Source organism: Triticum dicoccoides, chromosome 5B (genome assembly GCF_002162155.2).
Source record: "Triticum dicoccoides isolate Atlit2015 ecotype Zavitan chromosome 5B, WEW_v2.0, whole genome shotgun sequence".
Classification (NCBI taxonomy): Eukaryota; Viridiplantae; Streptophyta; class Magnoliopsida; order Poales; family Poaceae; genus Triticum; species Triticum dicoccoides.
The window spans coordinates 134,825,553-134,834,921 of record NC_041389.1 but is presented as its reverse complement, the minus strand read 5'-3'; positions in this window follow the sequence as shown (position 1 = coordinate 134,834,921).

Below are 9,369 nucleotides of genomic sequence, written 5' to 3'. Positions count from 1 at the left end.
GCGTTAGTGATGTGGCACGACCAACAATATGTTTGGTTTGTGCCCAAGGTTGCCCCATCAAAGCATTGGGTAGCCAAAATTTTGGTTGAGGTATTGGTTGCCCATGATTTGGCCGACATTGGCAAGAAAAATGAACTAGAGTTGGCTAGAGTTCATTGGCATGCCAAAAAAATGGCAACCATCCAAACAAACACCAATCTTTGGGTCATGACCAAAATTTTGGTTGAGGTATTGGTTGCCCATGATTTGGCCGACATTGGCAAGAAAAATGAACTAGAGTTGGCTAGAGTTCATTGGCATGCCAAAAAAATGGCAACCATCCAAACAAACACCAATCTTTGGGTCATGACCAAAATTTTGGTAAGGTGCACTTTGGCCACAATCCAAACACACCCCAATACCCGGCTCGTCGAGGATGCACGAGGCGCCGCGACGCGTCCGCGCAGTGGTGTAGCACGGCCAACTACATCCTATGGACCTGAGACCATGTCGGTCATCTTGCTTTTTCAATGACATACGAGGATCGCATGTGAGAAAAGGGCATCTCCAACGTTGACACGACCGCAGCTGACTACCCTAGCACACCAAAACCCTCGTCCCTCGCGCCATCGCGCGGTGCGTTCCCAGCCGGCGCCAGCTGGCCACATTCATGCCGCCCGTTCGTATGTCGTTGTTAAGAGGCTCGGTGCCCGAGGAACCAACTACGGTGAATTAATGACGCACCCAGACGCTTGGCCTCATTGGAATGCGCTACTTAAAGCGGCAACGCCCAGCTAACCTCCACACCATAGCGCTCGTCCTCCTACCTGGCACCACATCCGCCATGACCGCAAATGCGAATGCACTGCGGGAGAGCTTGTCTTCGGGGATGAAGCTCGAGGTCGCCGCCCTCGCTCAAGTCGCCTCTCACGATGTAATAGCAGCGTAGCCGGACACGGACGTGACCGCACAAGTGGTGGCCACGCTGGCAGCCGACGACGGGAGCACCGTCAGCCACACATCCTACTTGCCGTCGCCCAACGTCCGGCGCCGCCAATGTCGGGGACTCCTCCGAGGATGAGTAGGGCATGGGAGGTAGCAGGGCATGGTGTGCCAACTGGCCGGTTCGTATCCCGTGTTCTACTCTTCCTTGCCGAAGACCGCACCTTCACTTCACGGGTCTTGAACCCTGCCACCGTACATAGAGATCGCAGATGGAGGACGTCGGTTGCCGCCATAGAATAGGTTTAGGGTTGGGTTTCTTTTATTTTTCTGTCCTATAAAAGTTTGAAATGTAATGAAAATCTGCCATGTTTGCATTAATCTCGGCCGGTGTATATGAACTTTCACAATAATATGCATATTGTAGGAGTACTAGCAAGATGCCCGTGCATTGCACGGAAGACCAAGATCTTGTGGGAGAAAAGGATGAACGAGGGAAAGCCTTATATGAAAATGTGGAGAGGAGTGCGGGTAAATTGTCATAGTTTCCTTCCTATCCGTTAGATATAGATCGGACGGCCTATATTGCAGGATGACAGGCACACCATCATGACCAACTCTTCTTTTTATTGAACCGAGACAAATCTACATGCGAAGTAAAATGAACACATAGGGTCTATACATACCCAATTTATCTTAGGCACTCCAATAGTACGTCCACTACACATTCACGCATTTCACATCTTTCTACATCTACGGGAACCTACGAAAGGGTTAACGTAAATTGCCTCTCTCTCTCCTCCCCTGATTTTCATGGTGGTGGGCCCCTTCCTCCCCCCAATCTATAATCAACAGCTCACACGTTTCACATTACGTTAACTGGGATTACGTAGGTGTAGCATTACTCATCCTAAAAAACCCAACTAAGCCAACCTCCCAGCATATCGCGCGAGAAAAGACCCGGCCGCACCGTTTTAGTCGGGATTATCGGATTACTAGTAATAGTATCAATGGATCATGCGAAGCAAAAAAATTTTTTTGAGGGGTGAAGCACCTAGTTTAAAAGGAAAAAAGGCGGTACACTCACAACACACTACTAGAAAACCCCCTACTAATGGCGCACCTAGTATGGCTATTAGTGGAGCATCCGTGGTGCGCCATTAATAGCACGCCATTAGTAATTTTTACTAATGGCGCACCACCTGGTGCGCCATTAGTATCTGGTATACTAATGGCGCACCTCGGGTGCGCCATTAGTATAGGCCAGGGTGCGCCATTAGTATGCCTTCCAGGGGCCATGTATACCCAGGTGCTTTGGCATACTAATGGCGCACCACCTCTGGATGCGCCATTAGTAACCGCGGCATACTAATGGCGCACTGCCCAGTGATGCGCCATTAGTATGCACTGTCATACTAATGGCGCACTGTCATGTGATGCGCCATTAGTATGAATATTAGGTTTTTTTATTTTTTTATTTTCTGTTTTTTGCACAGGTTACAAAATGTATAATTTGACAAAATATAGACAGCACACATCAACAACAGATTCATCAAATACAATAGAAGATTAGTCTTTGAATACAATTCATCATATTAGTCTCCGAATACAATTCATCATATTAGTCTCCGAATTGAAAAGACCGAACAAAGATAGAACATTATATTACAAGTCTCGAGACCGCGAGTAGCGAGTCTGTCTTCACATTACAAGTCGATATCGATCATCTAAACTACCATCACATAGAAGAGAGCTGCGGTCATCACGATGAGCATCATCGCGATGAAACTCGTCTTCATCCGGTTCCTCCAATGCTCCCTCCCCTCTCCCGCTAGATAGCGGGCGTATCTAGATTCGGCCTCGGCCCTAGTGGTGTACCCTTTGTAACTGTTACTGCTGAATCGGTGAACCTGTCTCCAACACTCCTCCCAGTCATCGTAGACTCCGGGAACCTTACCCTTGTACACGACATACGTCGGCATCGCTATGCACTAGCCAAACTAAACGTTAGTACCAATTCACAGACAATACATAAGCAATATATAAGTATGCAACAGAACGATCGGAAGAGAAAAGCAAGACATTAATAGCATCGATTACATCTAAGTTGAACGACTCTCGAAACCAAAGAGACATAATACAAGTTCATTAAAGTTTAATTACAACATGAGCCAATCGATGTTTCAGAACTAGACAACTCGACTCAAGGGACCGGAGCGTGGATGAAGCCGCCGTCTATCGTGGGAGTCATGAAAGAACGGGCATTGTCATCCTGCATTTGTACCATTGTGTCGATGTCACTGTTGGACGGTTGATTTCTGAGGTAGAACTGCCCCGAGGTACGAAGGACATCTTGATGGATGATTTCCGCAAACTCCGACTGGATGCGAAAGAATTCTTGTCGGAGGTCCGCGTCCTGGATTGCCGACACGCTCGCGGCCCAATCTTTGAGTTTACTCAGTAGCAGAAGTTGATGATGGTCCCGTACGATCGCCCGCATGTGATGGATGGCGTAGTAGGCACCCTTCTGACCGCCAGGCGGCTGCTTGACGCAGCAGAACGTCGTATTGTGGGAGAACATGTGCTTGCCGTACTTACGAATAGGCCTGGTGAAGGTGCCTCCAGATTGGGCATAGCCGGGGAGAACATCATCAAGAACCTTCTTGACATTTGTGTAGTCTACGTTCGACTGACGGTCCGGGTCGAAATACGTGGCCATAGAATATTTGGGGCTTAGGAGGATGAGCGTGCAACGTGTGTCACTGCAGAAAACACGGAATTAAAAGAAAAACGATCGAAATGTAAGAATTCATATGTTACGGGCCGGTTGAGGGGAGGACTTACTCGGGAAAGTAAGGCACGAGGAAGTTATCCTTATCTTGGTTTGCCAGAATGACGCCTTCGAGGTAAGAACTCGCGACTTGCCGGTCCCTAGCGCTGCCCAAGATCTTGGCACGCATGTAGAAGGGGTCGACTATCACGATGTCCGGGGTCTTGTCGCGAATGATCCGCATCTCCATACTCAGCGAAAATAGCCGAACGAAGGTGTAGTGCAGCGGATGAAGGTTCAACATAGCGTGGATGTCATCAAAACGCAGGACGATCGTACGCCCGATGGAGTTATCCACAAAGCCCTTGCCCTCTGGCACCTTGGCCGCGAAAACCGGGTATGCCACATCCTTCTCTCTGAGACGCCGCTTCTCCAAAGCAAGAACACTGTCATGCAGACTCCGCATAGCACCGGTTGCAGCATTGAGCATATTTGTCGGTAGCATCGCCCTACCCGCCACATGCACCCTCCTCGAGATATCCTGCGGTGAAGGTGGCCCGTCCTGAGCACGGATCGTACTCGGTGCCGGCTGGCTTGCACCCTTCTTAGTCTTTCTTTTGCGTGCCTTCTTCTTCTCCTGTAATGGGACCGAGTTCTGCTCACAGACCGCCTTCTTGAGTGTGTTGGGGCTGATAATATTTCGCACCTCGCCTATCTGAGGCTCGGTGAAGTCGGCAGCTGGAGGCGTCTCCTGAGAGCTGAATGCCAGACAGCGCCTGTTGCAACTTGGCTTCTCCACGGTACGAGCTAGATCGCACACGTCTTTTGTTGGGTTTGGTTCTTGAGAAGGAGGCCCCATGAAGTCGCCATCGTACCCATGCTCGGCAGAGTACTGATCGACATTGCCAAATGTATCATCGTCGTCGTCGTCGTCGTTCTGATCCTGTGCCATATGCATATTTGGATCCAGTGGCATAGGGATGTCCGGCACCGTTACGGCGGTCTTGCCATGGGGCCGACTTGGCGCCGGCACGACTGGCGGTGTTGTCTTTGGGGTGGTGTCCCCCGCCCCCAAACGAATCTGGCTCTTCGGCCAAAGCAGGGGCCAGCTCAGGAAGGCGCTGAGGGCCATCATGTCTTCATCGTCGGCCCCGACGGGTCGAATCGGAGGTAACAAGTCGTCGCAGCCTGGCAGCACCCGAACCAGTTGAACCCTAAACAAGTTGGGTGGCATCTGGGTACCGTGGAACAAGGGGTTGCCCGGTTGAACGATTTTGCCCTTGGCGACATCGACCAACTCGTTGTTCACGAAGTGGAGGAGAGTGCACGGAACGTCGGCGGCGCCCTGCGAAAACATGTAGGGCGTCAGGGATGCCCAGTCAAAGGCAAGGAGATGAAGTCCTCGGCCGAGAGAGGCTTAATTAGTTACCGTGATGATGGCGTCGAGCTCGGCTAATGTCGAGGCACCGCCAACGGCGGGCGTGCAGTTGACGGAGGGGCCGCTTGCTGAAGAGGTGCCGGCCGGCGTACACCCGGGTGCATTAAGCTCCCGTGCCGGCGTCGGAGACACCAATGCCGCCTCCGCCGGAGGCACCAATGGCCCCGCCATCGCATTATGCGAGTTGCTGGCCGTGAAGCTAGGAATCGGGGGCGGCCCCTGTTGGCCGCCCGCAATCCACGCACTCAACCCCGAGATCAAGGTAGGCACAAGGGCGGTGATCGTCGCTCCGAGTCGTTGTTCCACTTGCTCTTGGACAATCTCCGGAATCCGCGCCACCTGTGCCTTGAGTTCTTGAACCTCTCGCGCCTGGCTTTCCGAGCTGGTCTTTTTCTCCTTCCGCACACCAGCGGTATAGTATGACCCCCATTTTGTCGACAAGCCTTTGCCGGCCACACGACCAGCTGACGTCGGCTTATTGAGCTTATCCTTGTTCTTCATTACATTCAACCCCCTATTTAGAGTGGTGTCCCAAGGGTTGCTCATAGTCGACTCCGCGCTACTGCTTTCAGTCGCCTGCGGAAGGAATGTGAACCATTTAGAAATTTGGCTTCATTAATTAGAATGCAACCATATGGAGCTAATTACGCAGGGGTGTATTCCTTACCAGAACAAGCTCAAGTGCCCTGGTCTTCGGATCCGTGGTAAGCTCCTTTGTTATCGGGTCCTCCTTGTACCAGGCCCTGACATAGTTCCTAGTCTGCTTGTTACCGCTGTATTTCTCGAAGCGGGGCGGTAGGCCTTGCTCGGCACGGTCCGCGTGCTCCTTGTCCCATATAGGCTCCGCCACTCTGTAACCGCCGGGACCGAGTGTGTGTTCCCCTATGTTCAGCTCCCGCATTTGTTTCCCCCACTCACTTGATTGGGAGCTTGCGGTGCTCGAGCAATTGATCTTGAAGTCGTTGTAATCATCTTCGGTGATCGAAGGATTTTTCTCCTTGATCATCTGATAACTCTCACCTTTCTCGATCATTCTCTTCACATTGCTTTTCCAAGTAGACAGGGCCTTGCTCATCTTCGTGAGGGCAGCATTGTTCACTTTATTCCCTTTGAGGCTTGTGTTTTCAAATTCAGCGGGGAACTTGTATCGTTCGTGCAGCTTCGTGAAGAGGAGGTTGCACAAATTCCCTCGGTCAGGATGCCTCAGGTTCTCGGTGTTGATCAAGACGGTGCTCCGGACAATGCACCCGAGCTGAAGCGAGTACCCCTTGACTATTCGTTCGGGCGCCGTTGGATTCCCGTTGGAGTCCACTTCAGTAACTTCCTCCTTGAGGGTGCGGAGCACGATCGGGCGCCGGTCCTTCCGTTGCCTCTTCGGTTGGCTGCCATCTGTGCGTGTGCCACCATCATCAGTGGTGGCATCCTCGGCGGCACAATCAGTGGTGGCATCAGTGTGGTCATCCTCGGCAGCACCATCCGTGGTCTCAGGATCGGTGGGGAAGGCGGCGGCCTCATACAAGTGAGGTTGTTCCTCCATCTCCTGGGACAGCTCCCAGAATGCCTTGCCGCCCGAACCCCCGGCCTCATCGTTGTGGGCCATGTTTCTCTCTAAATAGAAACAAAGTTTGGTCAAAAAGTTGGTTATTGTCAAGGAACAAGATCATGGTCTCATCATTTAGGGTTTGTCGACACCGAGGCATCCTAAAATCTAAGCTTTTATCATTGAGGGTTTTTCGACGCCAAGGCACCCTAAAAGCCTAACCTTTCATCATTTCGGTTTTTATCGACACCGAGGCACCCTAAAAGCCATGCATTAGTCACAAGTACGCCGGGGCACTTGATCCTACTTAATTAACTACTAAGATACCCTGGCCCATGCATTAGTCACAAGTACCCCATATGTCCTATTTTTAGCAAAGTCATGCTAAAATTCACAGAAAATTTCAGCATGACCTTTACTGAAAATAGGACATATGGAGTACCCGAATTTGCCGGAACGGAAGTTAATCGACATTCCGGCAAACTCAAGGGCCTCTCGGGGTACCTGCAAAATCATCACGACACGATGGTCGGAGACAAAACCCAGCAAACTAGCACCACAATGTGCCTCTACTTTCATATGGATGAAAAGGCCACAATGTGCCTCTACTAGCACCACAATCTTAGTTGCAGGTAATCTGTGTGTGTGTGTTGTTCCTTGCGTGTTTGTGGATAGCTGCTGAATATCGACACACAAAGCTACTTGTTTTCCTCAGAGAAAAAAAGCTAGTACTTATTTCCCTTATCAAATAAACAGTCAAAAGGAAATACTGCATATTGGAACATCAGTATGCATTGATTTATGAAAGAGACAGCCTAGCATGGGCAGCAAGAGCCACTCAGGCTAGCCAAGGAGACTGCCCATGAAACCACACCCCAAGGTAGAAGCCATCATTCATTACAAATTTGAATATATGATATTCCAGAAAATAATCTGTCTACAAAATGAGATACATTCCGTTTGAACTACCAAGTTACACAAAGAAAATGCACCTAAGCACCAAGAGGAACTGTTACAACTCCATAAGGTATATCCAAGTCACTGCTACTCATATTCAAAAAACCTAACTCCAATATAACCAGAAAGATTGTAAAACATTATATCTCCATGCTGACACGAACTGAAAGCGTAACAAAAATACCTATTATTCTAGGCAGCTGCCTTGCTAGTGATTCGGTGTCGTCGCAACTGGATCCCTCCCACTCGACCTGCGATCTTCTACAAGGAAAAAGTAGCAGCTCAGTCAACCACCATATAATTATACAAGGAAAAAATGCTACTTGGCACAAGTGTAAACGAGAAGCTTGAGGTAGCAGCAGATTGAAGTGATAAAGTGCAAAGGAGATTTCACAAAACAAGTTTGAGGCCTCTTTGATTCAGAGGAATTTTGGAGGATCCTATCACATATTCCTGTGACTTTTATCTATGATCACATATTCCTGAAATAGCAAATGTACTAAAACAGTAGAGTGGCATTTATTTATGATCAACAGATCCGCCAAAGAGCATAACAAATTTCTATATACATTTAACATAATCGATCATTCGAACTTGATTCTAAGGATCAACTACTCTAGGTATGTACGTACATGGCAGACAAAAACACCTAGCAATAGCAACAAGAGAACATAGTTTCGTCCCTTAGGAAAAAAACACGCCAGAGCATGAGAGATGGAGAGAGTAGAGAGAGAGAGGGGGGGATGATACCTTGACGAGCTCCCCTGATGGCGTGGGTAGTAGGGTCGGGGCAGCGTCCCGGGAAGAACTAGGCACACGCGGTCCGAGGTGCGTGCAGCCTGCGCGCGAGAGGAACCAGCATCATCAGGGAACCTTGACGATGAAAGGGGGAAGGGGAGGTATCATCAGGGAACCAGCATCATCAGGGAACCAGCAGCATCACGCGGCGGCACAATCGAATCGAACAAAGGGGGAAGGGGAGGAGAAGAGGAACTTGCGAGACCTTCAATGGCGGGGTCGCGGGAGAGAAGAAGCACGCGAGCAGCGGCGTGGTCGATGGGAGCAGCTCGAGCAGAGGTGGCGGCGGATCTGGCCGGCGTCGAGGGTGGTGGGGCGGCGGCGGTGGGAGAGGAGAGGGGAAGGGGATCGAGGGCGAGGGCTCGGGCGAGGGAGAGGAGAGGGGAAGGGGATCGAGGGCGAGGGCTCGGGCGAGGGAGAGAGAGGGGATCGAGGGCGAGGGCTCGGGTGAGGGAGAGAGAGGGGACCGATACGAAGTAGGGGGGCACAATACTAATGGCGCACCACCCCTCGGTGCACCATAAGTATATACATGCTAATGGCGCACCTCGGCCTGGTGCGCCATTAGTATTTTTTTTATTTCCGCTCGAGCCAACAGGTTATCTCCCACCTGACCTTATCCACATCAACTCCCCTCTACTAGCTCAACTGGTCAGGTGCTAGTTCTCACACCAGGAGGTCTTGGGTTCGATTCCTAGGCTCCACAAAAAAAATTTATGCATTTTAAAATGCTGTTTGATACTTATTTGTTTTTAAATATGTTCAAACTTGTTTAAATCATAACAGTAATTTTTTTTATAAGACAGTAATAATTTTTTTATAAGACAGTAATTTTTTTTATAAGACAGTAATTTTTTTATAAGACAGTAATATATTTTTTTAAAATATCATCAAACAGTAATGCCGGTGGAGCGGGGGAGGGTGCGGGGGGTCGGTGGCGGCGGT